Below are 24,002 nucleotides of genomic sequence, written 5' to 3' on the forward strand. Positions count from 1 at the left end.
GACCATACGAGATAAAAAAGACAGAGACACTTTACAGCCGCATCTCTCTCCAGTAGCAAGTGAAATTGTTTACCACATTCCAGATTGCTTTTATCGATTCCCAGCACTCTGGGCAGAAAATATGCCTCCAATGATTCATCTCAGACATGCGGCGTTGATCAGATAGAGCTGTCATTTATATTAGTCCTCTCTGACTGCAGGCATCGCATCAGACAGGCTTTTTAGCTTCGCTGGCCTTTGTGTTTGTGTCTGACTGTTGGGGTTATCAGAGTGTTTTATGGGTGAGAGTGTCAATGTGAACGCATTTAGGTCTTTGGTGCATCTCAAAGAAGCACAAACTCAGGAATCTCACAATTGCCCTTTTGGAAGAAGTACAAGTTTATATACACTACCGTTCAAAAGTTTGGGGATAGCAAGATTTTTAAAAAATAAAAATAAAGACCTTTATAATGTTATAAAAGATTTCAATTTACATAAATGTTTAAAAAATTTATTATAATTATAAAAGTATTAGGTAGCACAACTGCTTTTACCATTGATAATACTAAGAAATGTTTCTTGAGCATATTAAAATGACACTAAAGACTTGAATTATGATGCTAAAAAATTAATCTTCACAGGAATAAATGATTTTGAAATATTAAAATAGTAATAGTAAAGTTTAAATAGTAATTTAAAATAGGTTTTATTTAATAATTAGCATTAAATTAGTTATATATATGCACACATATATACAGTATGCACACACACACAGATACACACAGATACACACACATATATATATATATATATATATATATATATATATATATAATCTTTTTACATTGTAATGAAGCATATATATATATATACACACACACACACAAACACACATATATACATACATATAAATACACACACACACGCACTGTATATACCTTCTTTCACTCAATCTAGTCAAGCATCAGACAACCAAATTAAACTTTCACGCCGCCAAACAAATCAGGCCCTTGAGAAGCATTAAGACTCTGAACACCCGGTGCGAAGTAACACAATTAATTAGCACAGCCTATTAACACTGCTAGCTTGCATTCTTGATAGGAACGCCTGTTAAAGCAGCTTAGCATCATTGTTTGTCTGCCATACAAATATTTCCTCACTAGGCCAAACCTTACATGTGTGTTAAGAGCTGCTTCAGGAGTCTGGCTCTTTCAGGACATTACAAAAGGAGATTTATAAGACAGCCAGTATAAGCAGGTGGAAATAGATTGACCTGGGATGCATTTATCATCTACAGGGTCTTCGAATGTGCCCATCTGGGATCTTCATTAACCCTGTAAGGCCCACTGTTGTAATATTACAATATCAGTTTTAGCATGACTAAAATAAAGCTGCTCATGTTTTTTTTTTCCTCTAAGACCACATTTAAACAATTAATGGCTCCTACTCTTTAGCCTTGCAATGCTATTGGATGCTAGATTTTATAAATAGGCCTATTTACCTGGCCATAAAATCACACAACCTGTGAACTTCCCTTGAAGCACATCATCTTGTTTTACTGGACTGGATAATCTACATTCAAGTTAGAATGCCTAAATATTTTTTTTCTGTGATTATTAATATGTGTAGCTCATGTCTATCTTATAAATTATAAAATGTACTTAACTGGTCCTTTGCTTATTTGCCCAAATATCTGCTTGCTGCATAAGGGACAGGTGATAATGTCCTAGAATTTGGGGGGTATAAGTGCTATTAGCCTGATAAGTAAATGGCACAATAAGCTATCAGACAGTATTGTGTGAATTCTGTGGGATGTGTGAATTCTCTGAATGGGTAAATACTTTAAAATGTGTAAGTATGTTTGGGATCAATTTGCACTGATATTTTTAGTCTGTAAAATAATCATTGTTTTTTTTCCATTTCAGAATGTCACCAGCCAAGAAAGACCGTCTTATCATATGTGCATGATATATCACTAAAGCTGTTCACAATGGAAACAGTGACTTTGAGATGGACTGTGATACAAGAGAAGAAAGGTTTAAAGTCAAGTCATGAAGAATATTTTAAAGCTTTTATTCAGTTTATCAGGTTATGTAAATATAATCAGAACATTTTTTTATAATTTTTTTTTATATAAAAATATGACAAAAAAAAAAAAAAAAAAAAACACTAACACTGACCACAGAGTTCACACCAGGCAAAGTTTCCAGCAAACTCTGACACAAAGTAAAAAAAAAATAATAATATATATATTTATGGGTCAAAGACAGAAAGGGGTTTGCAAGCAAGTGTAACAATAGTTTAAAAATCTTTCAAAATTAACATTTATATAAAACATTAATTAATATTTTGAATCAGTTTTTATTTTCTGTTTTTATTTTAATTTAAGAAAGTTTGTTCAAATAGTTTTTGTTTTTTACATTTTCGTCTATAGTTTTTTATTAAGTTTTTTTTCTTTGCTTTAATTTTAGTTTATGTTTTAGTTAATATACTAACATAATATGTTCTTTATTTGAAATAATAACCAGAAATACATGTAAAAGTATTAATCTACACATATACAAAACAGTTTTTTATTTTGTATATAATTTTTTGTAATTTTTTGTATCACTATTAATTGTATAATTTTGGTATATTTTCAAAGCATTGTTTCTTTTTGGTATAATGTAATTTTTTTGAAAGAAATGACATGTATTTTTATTATTTTTTTTGTATAAATCTACTAGTTGCTGTAGGTTAATACATTGTGTCAGAAATTGTCACAAAAATAAAAATAAATAAAATAAAAAAAACCTAGCCATCCATTTCCTTCTTGAACATTTAAATGAGCATCTGCCACATGGTACTAAATGTCTCGCACACAGCACTTTTAAACCCAATAAGGGATTAAAAATCAGCTACACATATTACACCTTCTCTACCCAAAGCCTTTCTCCAGCCCAACCATGACGCAAAGGACTATTGGACTTTCTAACGCACCGCAGACTGAAACAAAAAGCCCCATTCTTAATAAAACACTGAGTTGAGCTTGCAGTGTTGAAGGCCATATTCATACTCTCCTTCCTTCCTCTGAACTTCCACCTTATTATTGTTCCATGGCATCTTTCTTTCTCCCACTTTAATTGTTTCCCTCAATCCATTCCTGTGTCCTTCTCTTCCTTTTTTTAATCATCTTGGTGCATGTGTCACTTTCTTTTACCCTCCGTCACACTATGTGTCTCTCGCTTCGCTGCAGTTTTGGTCTCGCCCCACCACTGGGTTTGATTAAAGCCTCTTTGATATAACTCACTCTCACCCCACGCAGGGACAACAGTCCCCCCCCCCCCCCCCCCCCCGTGATGTACATGGCAGCAGGGTGCGCTCAAAAGTCAATATGGCACCCCTCCACCCAACCAACACACACTTCATGAGTGTGGCACCACGCCAGCCATACTAACAGGAACCCTACCAACCTGTCTCGCTCTCACTCAGTCGCAATGATTTTTCATTTTGCTGATGCAACACAATAACTAAATAAAGCATGTGCCATCCTCACAGAGCCTCAAGGAGAACAGCTCTGTGACTAAGCAGATAGCAACCGGCTGAGCCAAGACCAGACCACCAACACCATCTTAAATCTTTCCAAGACCGTCACTAGGGGGCATGTGTGAATATGGTCCAAAGACGAAATGCCAGATTTATTTGTTAAGAGGGCTAGTTAATATATTATCTTATGGGAATAATAAACGTACAACCCTAAATTTTAATTCAGTTAAAGCGTTTCACTAATTTAGTTTATTCTGCTATAATGAGTTAAATAAGAGTAGCTACAAAGATGTCCATGTTCAACACAAAGAGGCCTACAACACCTAGAAAATAAAATAATAATATAAAATAATAAAATAAGGTTAAATAAAAAAATTAAACCATGAATTAAAATAATAAAGTTAAATGAAATAATGAAATACAAATAAAATTTCATATAAAATAAAATAAAATGTAAAACAAAAAAGAAATAGAAACAAGAAAAAAGTAAATAATAAAAAAATCTAATGTAAAAATAAAACATTATAAAATAAAATAAAAAATTCAATTCAGTTCTTTAAAAACTACATTCACTACATTTAATACATTTAAATAAATAAAATAAAAATAAAATAAAAATTTATTTAAAAATATCCCAGAAGGAGCTGTTTGTAATGCTCTACTGAAATTTTTTTTTATATAGTATAACATTAATAAAAACACAATTGATCATTTGCATACAGTATATGCTAGGCTAGTGTGTTGAGTCATTGACAAGGCAATGACAAAAATTAAATTTCACAATCTATAGCTTTTTTCTATGTAATACAATGTGAAAGAAATTAACGACCATAATAGCATAGTTCATCAGAGAAAGGTCTTCATAAAGGCTCATTTATTTAGAAAGTCCAGATGGGACGTTTCATACGGAGCAATAAAAATGAACTGTCACCTGTAAGTGAAACACACTGGAGAAACACACTCCTCCCTACGGCTCTACCTAACACTGCCACTATTTAATGCTGGGATTTTACTCCCACAACCCTTTGCTATCCCACCTCCAGGCTTTTCCGGTCATTCTCTTATCCTCAGGCTGGCGTTGACCCTTGAGCCGATGGCCATGTCCTATTTTCTGCAGCAGTGATGCTGAGTCACGGGCCAGCAGGATGTTACATGCGACAGAGACAGGCAAGGTGATGTTATCCACATCAGGGCCTCCCTCCACACGCCACATCTGCCTCAGTCTATATTTAGTAACACTAGTGCATGCACACAACTGCCCCACTCTTCTACATTTAACTACACTCAGTGAGAGAGAGAGAGAGATTGCATACATAACACATACATCATAAACACAGGCTTAGGCACCTTCCCAAACAAGTCTTTGACACACTAATCTAACAGTGGCCCAAATCCACTCCTCTAGAGCAATGCATACTGTGGCACTTTACACAGCATACGTAACACTCATACCCCATCACAGCGGGGGTTTATGTGTAGCGTTGTTGTGTTGTAAATTAAATATATGTTTTTATAAACAAACAAAATGATCCCAAAACAGATGAAAAAGAGCAAATACAACCCAAATCGCATGAGCTATAAAAGAGAGCTTCAAATCCTAGATCAGTCAAAAATCTAGCCCTAAGCCTCTCTGAAACTGTGGTACACGAATGTGTAATGAAAGTGTGTCTGAATATGGTAGCTCTTATTTTTATTTGCATACTGTAGGGTTTGCATACTGTCATACATAAATAATAAGTTGTAAACAATACATTATAAAAAGAGGGTCTACAATAAAGAATTTAAAAATTCTAGTTTAGAATACTGCAAGATTTTATCTTTGATATGGTTTCATATGGTTTGAAAAATCATTTTCAAGAAAAGTTAAAATTTAAAGACATTAATAAAAAAAAATACATTTTATACAAAAAATGTCATGTGGTATAACAATAATAATAATTTTTCCATACATTTAAAAACATGTACAAGGCATGTTAAATACACCAACATTCAAAAGTCTATTTTGCTGAAAGAAATTAATATTGATATTTAAATTGATCATGTAGTAATGGCAGCTGAAAATTCAGCTTGAAAAAAAAATGAAATGTTTAAAAAATGAAATGTTAAAAATATATTCAAATAGAAAACATTTATTGTCAATCGTAATATTGCTGTTTTTATTAATTTTTTATCAAATAAATGTAGCTTTGTTGAGTATAAGATACTTCTTTGAAAAGCATTTCAAATCTTACTGACCTCAAACTTCTGAACTGTAATGCATTTTACATTTATTTTATTTTTTTACAAACATCATGAATAACTCATAAATATGACGTTTTTAGTGAGTCACAAAGCATTACAAAGCATTACAATGTGAAGTAACCTTGCCTTGTCATAAAAGCATCAGGATACCTCATATTGTAAGAGACATAAGTTATATCACTGAATGTGTGTATTAATTTTAGTATGTATTGCATTTCAATGTATTTTTTTTTACTAAATTAATAGATAAGGCCTAAAAATAGCATCACATCATTGCCTGATAAAAACAATTTCCAGGCTATTCTAGGGGGGGGGGGGGTTTGGTTAGAATACAAAAACATTCAAAACATATTCTTTGAGTAGTCAAGGGAATGTGAAGCAAATGCAATTTTAATGCCTAGCCTTTCCAATTTCTTTTTCCCCCTAAATTTTCATGCTTAAAATATCAAGTGCCCATATGTGCAGAGTCTGTTAATGGCGCACACCCCGAGGGGCTTCGCAATCTGTCAAGCCAACCAACCTGCACTGATACAAACAAAGGCACGATGCATGACTGCGCTGATCACCTGCGTCACATCACAGAGACACTCTGCATTTCAAGCTTATGGTTTTTTAACAATCCTTCATCATTACAATGCATATTTGGGGGAAGTTTATGCAAACACACTAAACAAAAATGCAGACGTTTAGAGGTTTGTCTATGCTGTAGTGGCTGCAGACTCTCTTGTACTGAGAGGGAATTAATCATGAAGCTGCAGTGACAGCTTTCTGCAGTGCATCCTCCTTCATCATTCATTCCTCTGCACTGTGACTAAACGCTTTCATGCTACATGTCATCAACCTCTGAGACCAAGAACCACAACAATAGGTTCTTCATAATATAATCTCCATTTCAATATCATCTCCCCTCATTACAAGAGCCTCTATGTTTCATCTTTTCTTCTCTGGAAAATATCACTTCCTCTTCCCCACCTGTCCTAAACAATATGCACATGTTCAGAAAGTGCTATGGAAATAAAGCACAGAGTGGGAGATGATCCAAATGCAGAACATATTTTACTTGGTAGAACCAATCAGCGGGACTGTATATTATGAGCCAATAGAGATGGAATTCAAGTCGAAAGGATTCATTAAATGACTAAAGGCTTGTAAATGATCATGACTTTATTCTGTCAATCTCACTCTGAGATATTCACACACCTTGTAACATCCAAATGCAAGTAGGATGTGGGATTCACCAGGGGCCAGGTGAAAGAAAAAAAAAAGAAAAAAAAAAAAATATATATATAATAAAAAAAAATAAAATAAAATAAAAGCAAAAAAAAAAAAAAAAACATTCTTTCATTGTTTTCGTTTTTATCAAAATTATCATCTGTAGTAATCAACATTTTTAAGTATAAATATTGAACTTTAAACATTTCTTTAATGTAAAAAAGGACCCAAAATGCTATGAGAATATTGATACAGTACAGTATAGTAATATTTTTTTCCCAATCTCTAATTGCAACTCTGACGTAGTGTTAGATTACACTGCCGCTGAAAGGTAACACATGTACGGAACACAAATAAAGCTATGATTAATTTCATACCGCAGCTAATAGTGCTAAAGAGCACAAGCTTTGCCAAAGAAGCGTGCAGTGGGGCCGTTGTATACCACTTTACTGCCGTCTAATGAGATGAAGGAGCTCACGCACAGAGAACCGGAGATAATGATGCAATTATCCAACAACTCCACCTGGCACCAGTCCAGAACATCCAGACTCCACCCCACACTCGACCGTCCCTCCCACATACTAACAAAACATTTTCACTCACTCCTCCATCCTGCCCTCCATGCCTTTAACCCTGCAGCCACAAAACATTCTGAGTCTCCACACACCGGATAATGGAAACAAGACTAAACATTCAAAAAACTTAGCTTGGATTTCTACAGGATAAAGTGGAAAAAGATGGTCATAAGTGCCGGAAAAAAAGAGAAGGAATAGCATTAATATACACATGCACACACATGAGAACCATATGTGTTGATGAACCATTTTAGCTGACCAAGAACTTCACTATTACTTTTGCTCATATTTAGGGTCAGAAAATAAACCTGTAACCTAAATATGACATTTTAGAAAACCCGAAATGAACCCGTACCCTTTGAGCTATGTATAGAAATTATTGCTTAAATAACGCTTGTTCAGGAGTAAAGTGTTGTTAATGTTTAAAGCAATCTGAAACCATTTCCAATCAGAAATTGCTAATAAATTTAACAAAAAAATACTGAATTCAACATAATTTATAGTACCTTAGTAAAATCACGGCAACAACACAGCACCTGATCCCACTTTTGCTCTAGAGAAAAGCTACAACCAACCCTCGCTTTAATGCCACTCCTTTCTCTCTCTCTCTGTCTGCAGACAGAGAAAGACGAGATCCTAACTAAGCTGTAAGCTCTTTAGCTGAAGTACTTTATGCCACATTAAGACGTTGAATCTTCAACCTTCGCTTACTACTTTACCTCCTGCAGGACTCGCTGACACGCAAGCTCATACGCCGGCATGTGCCATCACATGCTATGTTAACATGTCACAGCAGATTACCATTTCTAAGAGGCTCACACACTAAACACATCCAAGTACTTCCAAAGTGATTGAGTTTTCCAGATGCCAAAAAAAAGGAATCCAAGAAGGCAGACCTCTCCCTTTCTCCAGATGTGCACAGCAGTACAATTGTGCTGAATTGGTAAAACTGTTCCACCCATTTGCGCCTACCCCGGACCACCTACAACCACCACACAATAACCAAACCGTGCCAAATGGCAGAACTTTATACAAGGGCTCCAACACAAATGCTTGGGAATCAACGTCAGGAGCTGTTTTGGGATTAAAGGGATACTCCACCCCAAAAATGAAAATTTTGTCATTAATTACTTACCCCCATGTCACTCCAAACTCGTAAAAGCCTCGTTCGTCTTCGGAACACAGACACAGAGGAGACTGTTGACAAAGGAATTTTTGTATAAAGTCGTTATTTTTGTTTTCTTTGCTTACAAAAAGTGTTCCCATCGCTTCATATAACCCAGATTGCACGTCTTATAGCAGATGGAGTATTCTGACGATGACTTTTATAACTTTTATGGACCTTGACACTGTTATTTACTTGGCAGTCTATGGGACAGTCACAGGCCTCCCGGTTTTCATCCAAAATATCTTATATTGTGTTTCGAAGACAAACGTCGCTTTTACAGGTTTGGAACGACATGGGGGTAAGTGATTAATGACAAAATGTTCATATTTGGGTGGAGTATCCCTTTAAGTACAGGTGCAGCTTTAATCTGGCTTTGAATTCAGAGAGATGGTTCAAATAAAACCTCGCTTCCCAGAACAGATATTTTTCAGCACTCCATCTCATTCAGCGCCTTGGTCCTCTGTGTATTTGTGGGTAAAAATTGAGTTAGACCTCCCTAGTTGTGTGGCAAACTTACAGAAAAGTTGAATTCCATTGAGAGCCATCGGAGGTGAACGCAGAAGAAATGGGTTGGTAAACCAGACAAAGATCTAATTGGGAAGAACGTGATTTTTTACAGCACTGACACAGCTGTGATAGAGATCACAGGGAGGTGGGGGTGGGACTGAGGGAAAGAAAGACAAACTTTCCAGGTCTCCCTCATTCCACACTGTCAGCACACTGGCACACTTAAGATCTTCATTGCTCTTTTTGAGCTGGAGAACCGCAACCTCTCCTCACCACCAACACCCTCCAATACACATTTACATTTGAGTACACCACAGCAGTTCTGTTTGGATTATGTCACTTCTTTATTTAAAGGGATAGTTCACCCTAAAATGAAATGTCTAATGTTGTTTCATACTTGTAGGACTTTTTAGTTTTTTCTGTGAAACATTTTTTTTATATGAAACTCAGTGGGATCCAATCATTTTTTAAAACCCCAATGACTTTCATTGTATAAACAAAAAAGCTGAAACATGCTTTAAAATGTCAAATGTTTGGGTGGTCCTTGCACATTGAGTCCAAAACTTTCGTCCAAAATTAACGCACATTGAAAAATAAATACAACCTCACGTTGTGTCAATCACGTTTAGACACTGCCTCCAAAACTTTCTTCCATCATAAAAAAAAAAAAAAAAAAAAAAAAAAAAAAAAAAAAAAAAAAATCGGACCAGGTACGATCTTCTGCATTTTTGCTGCGTTCCTATTTTAATAGGAAAGGATGACGAATACGAAAAATACGAAAAACCCATATGAAAATTTCAGACTCAATGTGCAAGGACCTTGAGTCTGAAATTTTCGTATGCGCTTTTTTCTATTCGTCATCCTAATAATTCATCACGCACAGAAACCTTGCACACTGAGTCCGATGCATCTTAATGAATCCGTTGCGAAAAAATTCGCAAAACAGTACTAAATGGATTCTTTAAGTAGTGAGGATGATTTTGTTTTCCTCTTGCTTCTTAAAAAGAGAAAAAGAAAGGAAATATTAGGTCCATCCAATCCTGAGGTATAGAGAGGAAGGAGAGTTCCCCCTCAGGAGCATTCAAAGTTTACTTCAGGAAGTCAGTGGCTCAGTTTGATGCTTTGTTAGCAATACTGGAGCCACATGTTAAAAAGAAGACCACCAATTTCTGTGAACTCAGTGTGCAAGGATCTTTACAGTGCTTTGTGCTGCCAGACAAAGTGGATGAACTTGACAATCACCATTCTGGATTTTGGCGTTCACTTGTACAGTGGCTCTGAATTGTCGAAACACCTCTCAAAATGCTTGCTACGGATGCAAAAAATGCAGAAAATCAAACCCAACCCAACCCATTTTTTTTTTTTTTTTTTTTTATGACGGATGTAAGTTTCGGAGGCAGTGTGTATATGTGATTAGAGTTCAAAGGTACAGCGCGCACATCCAAAACAATAAAAACTGGGTGCTGGGCAGACTAGTTGCAAAGGTAAACAATGAGTCCGCACACCAGAAAATGCTCCTAGCAATTTTAATGATAGCTCACCACATGTAACGTTTCGGGCCCAAGCCCTTCATCAGACATGATGTATATGTGATTGACACAACGTGAGGTCATATTTGTGCACAGAGGTCTATGCAGTCAAAATGCATACTGTAACTTTAAGAATTTGAATCCTCATATGCAAAGAGCACATTTACTTCAAGGGACAGAAAAAAACAGCCCATTTAATCAGAGAGAGAGAAACCAAAAAACTAAAAATCACTGTTTATATTGCAAATATAATTGACTTCTAAGTGAACCACAGTCAAAAAAAATTATAAAAGGAGGATGACATGACCCCTTTAAAATTCAAATAAAGAGTTTACACATTCCATAAGGACAAAAAAAAAATCACTGAAAAAGATTAACAGATCAAATCCAGCATGGCTGGGAAGTGACGTGGCGTCTGAACACTAGTACCTGTGAACTCTGGGTGCACCCTGGATATGTTACAGCACCTGAATGAATGACGTGTGTGTGTGTGTGTGTGTGTGTGTGTGTGTGTGTGTGTGTGTGTGTGTGTGTGTGTGTGTGTGTGTGTGTGTGTGTGTGTGTGGGAAAGACACAGAGAGAAGTTTTGACTGTTTTTTCTTTGATCCCGTGGAAGTAAGGTCTCTACAGAGGATAATTTCATGGCTTATCAACTCCATTTACAATTCTTGCTCAATGATGACCTCAAATGTCAACTTCAATCGAAACCATGTGTGCCTGTGTGTGATAGAGCGGGAGACCAACAGAGCCAACAAAAAAACAAAACAGAGCACAAACTCGGAGTCTAATATTTCATGTAACTTGAAATGAGAGGTGTAATACTAGACAGGCTCTCCAATGGCGTCTGTCTGTTGTCTTACAAATGCTTTCATGCACATTGTTAAAAAGAACTTTAACGTTATTATTTCATTGAAAAAACTGTTGGGCTCATTTTCAATCAGTGTGCTGAACACGTTAAGCGTGAGGGACATGGTGATTGATTGCACGGATGTGAAAAACCACGCAAAGATCACTGTGGCGACAGCGCAGCAGAGCGGAGGCTGAGGAAATGAGTCTGTCATGCAAACAGCAAACAAGCCCCAGCGGCTGACAGCGTTCCTGTGCTCTGAAGGGATGATCAGAGGGACTGACACCAAAATTCAATAAAATCCCTAAAGAAAGATGAGAATGGGCTATATTTCGAGAATGAACATGTGTCAGAACATTATTATGATATTAATATGTTCTAGTCAACATGAGCCAAGATGGGAAAAATAACACCAATCCATATTCAGCAGCCTGATAGATGGACTGCTTGTCTGCGCGTGTCACAACACTTCCATATCGTTTGAAGAAAATCTCATAATCAAATATTAACTGGATTTATTATTGTTTTGTAGATGTGCATTTTTTTTTTTGCAGAGAAAACAAATATTTTGGGTAAAATTTTAGCATGATGGAGTTAAAAGAATTAAACTAAAAAAAAAAAAAAATATTACATATACATGTGTATGTATTTATAAAAAATGTATATAAAAAAAGCTAGATATTCTTGCATTATATTAAGACTGTGAAATATACATTAAAACTAAATGAATTATATATATATATATATATATATATATATATATATATATATATAAATTAAATTAATGAAAAGTGAACTAAAATTATGCTTTACATATTTTATTAAATTATGAGTTAGAATGAAATTTATATAAAAACCAAATGAATTTTTTATAAGCAAAATTTTAACTTGATACATTGATATTTCCGTTAACAAAACACAGTAACACTATATATAGAGAGATATATAAAATATAAATTATATGAAATAATATAACAATTTAATATTTAAATTATGTATATTAATGTGTCGATATATATAATTAATATATCACGATATATGTGTGTGTGTGTTTATTTGACAGCACTAATGTATATCTATATATATTAGTGCTGTCAAATAAACACATATATAGTATTTTAAATAGTATAGAGTAAATATTATATGTTTAAAGGAAAAGGAACAAGCCTTTTATTATGTCTAGGAACAACAGGAAATATGTCAAGATGGGAAAGAAAACTGCATGTCACATTATTTGTGTGTGTGTGTGTGTGTGTGTGTGTGTGTGTGTGTGTGTGTGTGTGTGTGTGTGTGTGTGAAGAGAGAGAGAGAGATATGAGAGAGAGAGAGAACATAAAATTATATATTTACATTATTTGGCCAAATTATCTAACCTCACATTCTCTAAGGAAAATCCATTAAAAAACAAACACAAGAAAATGAAAAATGGTTTGTGAGGAGAGAGAGATTACGAGAGAGAGAGAGAGAGAAGATCCGGAGACAACTGGAATCACTTGCATACAAAAAAACACATCATGAACAAGGAGAGAGAAAGAGAGAGTAAAATATCAAAACCCATTTAGACTACCCCATACAGAAAATGAACTGATTGAGCCCTAAAGAGAGAGAGCAAGTGGACCAGATGGGCATTCCTCAATGAAATGCTCAAGAACACAGAGAGAGCTCTACTAAAACTGTTCAACTGGGAGAGGTGTTTACTCTGCAAATGCAGTGCTTGATGTTTTCAATACAAGAACAGTCATATGAAGAATAAGAACCACCATGTCACCCTTTGAGGGCCGGTCCGTGTGCTCAGTTTGAAGCGCTGAGAAGTATTTTTCTTGAGAAGTATTTTTATTTTTTTGAGATTTTTGGATGTTGTTGTTTTTGTTGTTATAGCATGCAAACCATCTGACTGCACTCGGTGACGTTCCGCATGGCGTGTTAAGGAACGCGGGAGGGCCGTACACACACAAACGCACACATGAAAACATTTCTAAGCAAGAGAGACATGGGGTCTGTGGTAATGTCATACCCATTTGCTCAAGCAGGGCAGCTGAGACCCAGGGCAGTGATCCTGAGTTTATATAACCGCCCTCCCCTCTCCAACAGCACATGCCTCACATGCCAGGATCTGACCCCGCCTATCGGACAAGCAGAGGGAGGAAATAGAGGGCTATCTCTCAGGCCGATCTCCTGCACTGTCTTATGTCCTTAACCTTCACTTCTAATTATGCTAAGAGACAGGCAAAAAAAACAGAGACAGACTGAGTGAGACAGAAACAGTGTTATGTAATTGAGCTTCACTTCTAATTATGCTAAGAGACAGGCAAAAAAAACAGAGACAGACTGAGTGAGACAGAAACAAGGACCCTTGTGAGGCCATTGTGAAGGCCATCCATCTCCCTATCAGATGAGAGCTCTTCCTTTCAGTCTGATTAAGAATGCAGCAAGCTGTAATGACCGGCAGGGAAGATCGTCCAGCCCCAAGAACAGACCAGTCACATCAGATAGCAAACCAACTGTTACAGTATAGCATATACACACCAGTCTGAAGTTTCTAAACTTTTAAAAGAAACTGTTACACCGCAGAGAGTTAAAATAACCAGGCACTGCAAAAAATAAAAGATAAAATGTCTACAAATTGTTTTTTTTTTAAAAAGTGACAAATGTAGCCTGCATCACAAAACATTAAACTTATTAGTTAGCTGTTTTTAACAATTGGCTATAGTGTCTAAAGTGTACAAGGAAAAATCTAAATATAATAAACGTTTGTCCATTAGCATGTGTACAACATATAAAAAGCTATATTGCAATATTTATATAATATTGCATAATCATGCAAGTGTTGTTGATGAGTGATGGATAACAAATTAAACTTATTTAAAATATGTTTTGTTGAATAAAATGAAAAAGTGAAATTAAATTTAATTTAATTAAATAATTAGAAATTAGAAAACAGAAATACTAAAAATAAAAAAATTAATAAAGAAGGGACAAAAGCACATAATGACTAAAAAGCAAACTAAAATTAAAAAATTAAAATTAAAGCTAATTCAAAATATTAATAAATAATATAACAGCATATAAATAATACTAAAATAACAGTGTGTTAATTACAAGGTGTTACCGAGATGGCTGTTGAGCGACCTGACTTGCCTTAAAGGGACTTTTATTGTGCTACTGCAGTTATTCTGCAGTTTTGTTTCCTTACTTTCACTTTTTAAAATGTCATTATTCAATAAAATGCAAATTTAGTTTCACTTTTTGATTCACTGCAGTAACATTAAACTGCTGAGAGGAAAACAATCATATATAAAAGCTTTTCTTAAAATTACCATCAACAGGGAACAGGACCACCATTGATGGCAGCCATTAGCCATTCATCACAGGACCTTTTCCAACAACATTTTCACTGACTCCTTTTTTTGATGAAAAAACAACAACAACTGATAAGTGCTGAGAATGCAAAAAATGGTCTTACAAATGACATAATACTCAATGAATCTGAAATTCACATGAATTAGTAGTGGTTGTGAATATTGCCCCCATCGGACTTGCATAAACTATGTACAAGCAACATATACAGTATGGGCTTTTAAAGAGCCAGCAGAAAATTCAGCTCAGTGCTGACTAAGTTCTTAGAACTGGAAATGCTCTGGTGCAGTAAAATTGACTGTATGACACTTTGCGGGATATTGTTGGCCAACCTGACCACTAATGTAGCATCAGTCGAAAGACCTGCTGGAGACAAAGTTTCTATTTAAGATCTATTTAAGTGTATGCACAATTATATATTTATACATATACATATACATATACATATACATATACATATACATATACAAACATAGCCCTTCAAAAGTTTGGGATTAGTAATTTTTTAAGAATTGAAATAAATATTTGTATTCAGCTAGGATGTGATAAATTGATAAAAAGTGATAGTAAAGACATGCTGTTAGAAAAGATTTTGATTATGCTGTTCTTTTTAACTTTTTATTCATCAAAGAATCCTGAAATAAGTATCACAGATTCCATTAAGCAGCACAACTGTTTCCAATATTGATAATAAATCAGCATATTGAAGGATCATGTGACACTAAAGACTGGAGTAATGGCTGATGAAAATTCAGCTTTGCATCACAGGAATAAATTATATTTTGAAGTATAATCAAATTATTAATTGTTATTTTAAATTGTAAAAATATTTCACAATATTGCTGTTTTTTTCTCTATCTTTGATCAAATAAATGCAGCCTTGATGAGCAAAAAATCTTGTTGATCCCAGACTCTTCAAATGCAGTGCGTGTGTTTGTGTGTGTGTGTGTGTGTGTGTGTGTGTGTGTGTGTGTGTGTGTGTGTGTGTGTGTGTGTGTGTGTGTGAAATCTACTGACCCCAGACTTTTGAATAGTAATACAGTATATGTATCCACTTGAAAACAATCATTATTCCTTAAATATATCAAATCTATTTCCTTATCTCAAAGGATTAAAAAAAAAAGTGACCTAAAAAAAATGATGGATAACAATGTCTTCAGCTGATTCAGGTTCTCATGAAGTACAGCTAAATAAGGTTTTGAAGAAAGGCAGCATTGAATCCACTCTGACCAACAAAAACAGTTTGGAGAGGAGAGCTGCAGGCATGGGCCAGGATAAAAGCATGCATTTAGAAAGCAGGGTCAATAATATGCTCTACAGAAACTAAAAGCCAAGTGACCAGATACAAAAATAAAAGCAAGAAACAATCAACTCATCCGGTAAAGAGAGACACTGCAGATGTTTTTGTACAATATATGGCAGTGTGCCACAGCCTGAGGGACTTCCTTCAGTGCAAGCATTGTTTCCAGCTTGACCCACCTTAACCCATCCCACGAGAATTTTTTTCAAGGCTGTCTGAACATGAAATCTTTACTTTCTAATGGTCACATAATTACAGTCTATGACTGACTGTCTTAAATAAGTTGTTAAACATCACAACCACACATTTTAAATTTTAAATTATGAAATGCCCATTCATAATAAAAATGGCCTTTGCTTTATTCTTATTTCTGAAAGTTCTTATCTGAACTTCTGGTCTTCTTGAATTTGATCTCTGTTTACATTTAGTCATATCATGTGTCACCATGTGATGAGATGACACTAGACCGATATTAATAAGAAAGAACTAATAAATAATAAAATGATAATAAAATCAGAATGAAAATGAGAGGGGGATAATACATTTCGAAAGCTCCACATTATAGCAATTAGTGAATTAGATTAAACTTCTAGCTCCCCGAGGGTCTGAAAACCCCCCACAGATGACAAGACCTCTGCTTTAACCCTTGCATGGCCCAGAGCCTGTGCATTCGTCACCTCTGTTTGACTGTGACACAACTGCTGAAAGCGGTAGAGACTATTTTTATGACCTGCTGCAGCTAATTATTTTCAGGCACAGATACCAGTGTTTAAATATACTTGCCCCAGAGAGAAAGAGCAGAGAGAAAAAAGAGAGCAAGAGGTTCAAACGGTTAATAAAACACTGCACAGCCAAAAGTTCCACTGCCTCCATTAAGAGAGAAAATTTCCATGAGCTGTCCTTCACCGAAATGTCTGCGAACAGTCAGCTTGAGGAACGTCAGGGTGTGCCAGTCTCTCTGGCTCTGTTTGAACTCATAACAGCAAAGGTGTCAATGGAAACAAAAACTCCAGTCTGGCCTGTTCTATCAGAGTCTCAGAAGGATGGTAAAATAAACTGTGGAGGCAAGAGTTTCTATACAGCACTTTGAGTAATTGTGTCTCTTAAGGTGCTGTGAGGGGAAAACTTGAGAATATTTTCCCTTCACAGTCTCCTCTCCAACATCTCGAACCATAGGAATCCTAATAAATGAAATGAACAATGAACTGTGAGCCAGACGGAGTCCCCATGCAACATTTCTACAGCTCACTGTTTCACAATCACTGGTGTTCTGCACTCTCTCTGGATGAAATCAAGTCTTTAAAAACATATTTACCACTAACATTATCACCCACAAAGGTTAGAATGTAATGTTACTTTTTTATTAAAAAACCCATATGCACTTAATAAATCACAACATAAATTTGGAGACTTTTGAGTATTATCCAGACAATGTACCAACAGTACAAAAAAAAAAAAAGATTAGAAGGTTAGAAAACATTTAGAACCAGGGTTTGTATTCTTAAGAAAGCAATTCTTCTTATTTTCTAACTTATAAAGTTTTAGAATTTTTTTGTATCCCCCCCAAAAATCTAAAACTTTAGAAAGCAATAAAGAACAACTGTATTAAGAATACAAACCCTGGTTTTAACTTGAATATTTAGAATTTCTGAAAAGAATGTTGTTAAAATCATTTTAAATAACCATAAATAAAATAATAATTAGCATTACGATAACCTCTTACTTGACTTAAATGTCTACATTTATAATTAGTTTTTCTGAGTTGATTTAAATATAATGCATTACAATATAACACTATACTTGAGTATCTTTTTGGTTATTTACAGGAGTGACAACTGAATACAGTCCTGAAACAAATCAGTCAGTGCCAACTGTTTTTAAATTACAGATTTATTAGCTAAGTGTATTGAGTATGAATGCAGTTTTCACTAATGTTAATAACCAAACTCTCTTGTAAAGAGAGAGAGAGCGAGAGCAAACGGGGCTCTAGGCATGATGGTTGAGCAGATACTAGAGAAGAGCCACGAGAGTCTTGTGTGTTACTGCATGCAGAGCAGATTATCAGTGAGAGTGCTAAAGCAGACAGGTAACAGCACTGATCACTCCACAGGGAGCTGGACTCGAGTCAGATGTCTCAGGAATGGACTCAAGTACTACAACACACTGGCTAATCCACTTCCTGCACTGCAAACACACCACCTTGCCAAATCCCTTTAAGATGACCAGATGCTTTAAGCTACATTTACAGGCTGCAGGATTAATTTAATGAATGTACATCTACACTACACTCTAAGAAATGTCCATAAAAAAATACAGCCCAATGTACCAATGTTATTTGTTCTTCAGACATAGTTCTTTAAATACAATAAGCATCAGCTGTATGTCACATGACCAACGTTTGGTTTTTAACCACAGAAAATGGGTAGTAATCAACAATCTGGACATAGTGCCACAATGAGAACCCCATATCTCTGGAAGTGAATGATGTAGGGCCTTAAAAATTAAGATTCAAAAAGAAAAGCTAATCAGGAACCACAATCTAAAAAGATATTAAGATAACTTTAATACTTCTTGAGTTACATGCTCACAAACTTTGGAAAAACAATATTTATGGAACTCAGGTGTGTTCTATGCAATTGAGGGAAACAAGATACATTTCTAGTTTTAACATTATGCATTCTTCAGGCATTCCTCTTAAAATGAAATAAGTACCACCTGTATGCAAAGTGGCCCACATTTGTTTTTTAACCATGGAAAATGTGTACAATTTAAAATTTTACTCCTGGAGGCCAAATTGAGATTGCAATATCTCTGGAACTAAACCATATAGGGGCTTGAAAATTAAGATGCCAAAATAAAAGTTTGTTTAGACCCAAAATCTAAAAGGGCATTAAGATATATTTAATACTTCTTGAGTTACAGTCATGCAAACTTTGGAGGAAAAAAAAATAGAAAAGTGCTTTTTCCAATTTTTGAATGGTCACCACTGGCATATAATGCAACAAAGATTGCTCAAAGTCAACAGATTTTACTAATAGACCTATACCAATCTCTGTGTAAAAATAAAATGATGCTGTCATCTTTCTCAAGTCATTTTTACTAACCTGTAACTTGGCTCTGAATTGCCATTTTGATCCTCTACAAAAAAAGTGAATTACTCAGCAAATATACAATTATGACTTTTAAAATATTGGATTTCTTCACTATACACGTTTATCTTTCTCCAGAAAAAATATTGACAAAATCAAAAATTTGAGCCGGGGACTACTGTTTGAGTTGACATGGATTGACCCAATCATATTTCACAATATTACTGCATTAATTAACATAAAGGGCTTTCAGAAATATTAAAACAATCTTACCACCCCAAATGTTTAAACGATAGTGTAAAAAGATGTATACATCTTTATGTATTGTTATACACTCTGTTATACAACACCTTTGTGTCTACAACGACACACCACACATTGATTCATGGGAGTTTACATTTGTGCATCTATTTCCTTCTCCTGCTCATCGACTGCATATTCTGGACTGCACTACTCAAACTCCACATTCTGAAGAATAAAACTTCTTGATGAAGTGTCAAACACTGGTATTAAGAGAACCGGGGGGCTCTGGCTTTGTGTAAAACTCTGGAACAGGAATTTTCCACTCAAGCTTTTGTGGAAGAAAGCGACAAAGCTCCAGTTGAATAAACAGAGCTAAAAGCTCTTCTCCTGTGTCAGATTCTTAGCACTGAACCATGCGCTACCCACAAGTGGATTAATTTAATACTAATTCAAAATAGACTGCTTACTGTACTCCTAATGCATTTTCAATAGCAAATCTGATAATCCTGCATTTTTCTGTTCCATATTGTAATCAATGGACATTTTTTATAAAAATAAAAAAAACATTGACCATCAACATGTGGGGCCTGATTTACAATTTCTCATTAACAGATTTAGTTCATGTAAAAGATGTTTAAATATTAAATATTTCTTAGATTATATCTAAAACAACTGATTATAAATAGATGAAATTATCAATACCATTTGTTTTCCTAGTTGTTAATACCATTAAATGTCTAAGTATCACAGGCCTTGGTGGCAATATACATATGGAAATTATATGCAGATGAGGTTATGCATTAATCATAGTGTTTAAGCTCAATATACAGTATAGAGATGTGTAGAGAGTACATTTCCCACAATATCGGAGAACTCAGCACAGGTTCAGACATATGTGTGGATTGAAAACCAAAAGTGTTTCAGATGAAATCCACATCAAGTTTCATATAATAGGCCCCTGATGTGTATTCTTCATTTATAAATCATTAACCTCGATAAGTTGAACGAGAAACAGTACAGTCAAGATAAGCTATCTTGAATCAACAGGAAAATTTCCAGACTTGGCACTGGTGCCCAGAGTCTGACCTTCTCCTGTATCCAAACCAAACATTAATGGCTGGAAAAATGCTTCTTTCTCCTATGCGAATCATAATTCAGGTCATAATCCAGAATGCTGGACAGATTTCAATCAGCAAGTCCTTTCTATCAGCTGTCAAACCTTTAAATCAAGAGCATGTTGCCTGTAGGGAATCAATGGTGCTTCAACTTCATGGTTTATTGAGTCATATGAATTGTGTAGTTTAAAGTTGCAATGCAAGAGATCAAGGGAATTCATAAGGAGGGATTTTTTGGGCGTATGAATAACAAAATACCACAGATAGTGTTCTGTCTACTTAGAATGATCTTATTCCAACCTGTGATAGTCAACGTTAACCCCAGCCATGTGTGCTGAAGATAAAGCATCCCACTAGCTACAATTAGCGCCTGGTGCGGCTCATGCAGGATACAGAAGGGCAACCGTTAGTCACGCAGCAGGCATGTGGAGCTTTCCTTGTTCCTGAGTCTGAGTAATTAATGATAGATGCATGGAGAGACATCCCCACGGTCAGACAGCTGGAGCGGCATGATCTTAACGCCATGATGCTGGTCAAGAGCTGATAAGGCTGGGCCAGTCCTCCATGTTTTCTCTCCATTAGCGGCGCTGACTAAGCCACGTGGCTTTATACTCTCACAACACCGATTGTTGGACGGAAGCACCAACTGGGGAGTGGATGGACAGAATCTCTAACAAAGACAGAAGAGTTTTAGTTGTGTCGGGAAACAAATGACAAAACAAAAATGCAATCCTGAACATGGGCGATGGATTTAAAGAACAAATGAAAGTTCAGAAATAAACTGAATCATTAGGGATGGTCTAAAGATACAGTTTAAGTGTAGTTAGAGATATAAATTGAAGTATTTATTTAGTTTCTGCACCACTAGCATCACAAAAAGGAGCTTCTTAAAACATAACATCTTCTCGAAAATCCTTATCTGCCATTGGTTGAACAAACAGATAGCCCCGCCCCAAACTCACGCTATTGGTTGAGACAGTGTTGCTAAAATCTACAAATGGACAGATCTTCCTCCTAAACATGCATATCGGACTATTTCATGCAATCTGTGATTAAAGATTAAAACAATAAACATTGTTTATTTTTTCTAAAATGATTTGACAGATAGAAGCACACATTCACAAGTCCTTCATTCATAAACCCTTGTTACTAACAAAAACATAAATCACTCATAACACATTACATACTTCAGTTTCTGTGCAAATACTCAGCATGTGCATTTACATGAGCAAAATAAAGTGCTAATGCCTTCAGCACAAACCCACACTGCTCTGCTGTCCGTGTCTGTTCCAGCGAGCACATCACATGTCTGACTGTGGAGATTCATGTCACTTGATGTGAAATAAGGGGGCAAACAAACGGAGAAAGAAGTCAAGCGTGAATCTCCCTCCATCTCAGCTGCTCTCAGTTCATTTGAGTTCTGCTAACAGTCCTGTTCTCTGTTACAAGCCTAATCCTGGCACAAAAGATGGAGTTTCTTTGTGTCCAAGCAAGAATGTGATGGACATTCTTTGGAATTCCACATATCCAACAAAGTCATCTGCTATGTGTTTACCAGCCGACTCCACAGCCAAATACAAATACAGATGGACCAGGAAGTTCTCCACTATAAGAAAAAACAAATAGCTTGGCAAACAAAACACTAAAATAACTGTTCAGAATTTCTTCAGCAGCAGCGCCATTTCCTGAAAGTGTCTGAAATGTCTGGATAAACAACCTGATCGAAATCTGAATTCACGCACACAAACAAAGAGCATCATGGGATAGGTGGGAAAAAGGGGGGGTTTAATCACCTGAAATTTGACAGGATGCAAATACTTAAAATATATTTGAGAATGAATGCTGTTTATGAAAAAAGAAAGTAAAAGAGACTGAAGTGATTCCTGGTATTTTCCACAAACAAGCATTTGTGGAAGATGTGAAAATCTGTGTTGTTTTTTTTTTAACTATAAAAGTTACAACCCCCTACACACATACAATTTTATTATTTTTTTTTGTTGAAAATTCTCTGTTTCTCTCTCTCTTTCTCTCATATAGATAGATAGATAGATAGATAGATAGATAGATAGATAGATAGATAGATAGATAGATAGATAGATAGATAGATAGATAGATAGATAGATAGATAGATAGATAGATAGATAGATAGATAGATAGATAGATAGATAGATAGATAGATAGATAGATAGATAGATAGATAGATAGATAGATAGATAGATAGATAGATAGATAGAGAGATAGATAGATAGATAGATAGATAGATAGATAGATAGATAGATAATAGATAGATAGATAATAGATAGATAGATAGATAGATATTTAGATAGATAATAGATAGATATTTAGATAGATAATAGATAGATAGATAGATAGATAGATAGATAGATAGATAGATAGATAGATGGTAATTTCCAAGGTTTTAGGCACCTCTTTCAAGTGCCTATACAGAGTATAAGCCTTTCAAGGTCAATTTTTCCTAAATAACAAATGCCTTATTTTATACTATTTAGTGCAAAGCCATTAACTTCAGGGAGAGGATAGATGAGCACATTTAACTCAAAACATACACATGGCATTACATATTTCAACAGTAATGACTTACTACTGGACATATGTCCACAGTCCGTCCTAAAGACACGCACTTAATGCTAAAAACTGTCTCATTAATTGTCAATGTAAAATCCAGGATGGCTGATGCAGGTTGCTGGGGTTGGTCTATTAGTTGGCTTGATATTTGCAGACTAAATTTGTCACTAATTGCTTTTTTGGGTTTCAGGAGCCATTACAAAATGCAAATAACTGCCCACAAATCAAGACTCCGTCCCTCAGAGATGACAGAGGGGGTCTGAGTCCAAATTGATTTGTTGTGCTCACAATGTACGGTGACATCAAAATTCAGAGATGTCTTTTGTCTGTACCTTGAATGTACTGACACCAACTGCCAGCCATACAAACGCTGCCATGGTGAATAATTAGGTGCCTTGACACCTTTAAGATCATTAACATTAATTTTGGTCCTTGTGAAGTGTATCATAATGATGGCAGACCTCTGACTGAGACCCCCAGGAGGATTTAGAGAAATGAGCGAACTGGTCCGCCTCCTCATCTCTCAAACTCAAACAAACAGCCAATCAGAGAACACCACAACCTGAACCTCTCCACCTACAATCATTTATTCCACTAAAGGAAGTGGATGTTAATCATTTTTACAACACACAAATAAACCATTCGGAGATGCTTCATCAGTCTTTCTCCAAAAGCCCAGCTGAGACAGGCCACTTAACCCCATCTACACCTCTTTGGGGCAGGAGACTG

At 35.5% G+C, this 24,002-nt stretch overlaps 1 protein-coding gene across 9 annotated transcripts in view; it reads right to left on the reverse strand.

Annotated features, from left to right (window-relative positions):
• Positions 1-24,002, reverse strand: part of LOC109108295 (membrane-associated guanylate kinase, WW and PDZ domain-containing protein 1-like) — a 127,405-nt gene that overhangs the window by 76,969 nt on the left and 26,434 nt on the right. The window contains exon 1 of one of the 9 annotated variants that reach the window (XM_042734347.1): positions 8,668-8,674. The exons of the other annotated variants lie outside the window; for them this stretch is intronic. The gene's annotated coding sequence lies outside the window, so the exon portion shown is untranslated. Of the gene's footprint in view, positions 1-8,667; positions 8,675-24,002 lie in introns of those variants that run through there. 9 annotated transcript variants of the gene reach the window in all.

This window comes from Cyprinus carpio, chromosome B11 (assembly GCF_018340385.1).
Source record: "Cyprinus carpio isolate SPL01 chromosome B11, ASM1834038v1, whole genome shotgun sequence".
Classification (NCBI taxonomy): domain Eukaryota; kingdom Metazoa; phylum Chordata; class Actinopteri; order Cypriniformes; family Cyprinidae; genus Cyprinus; species Cyprinus carpio.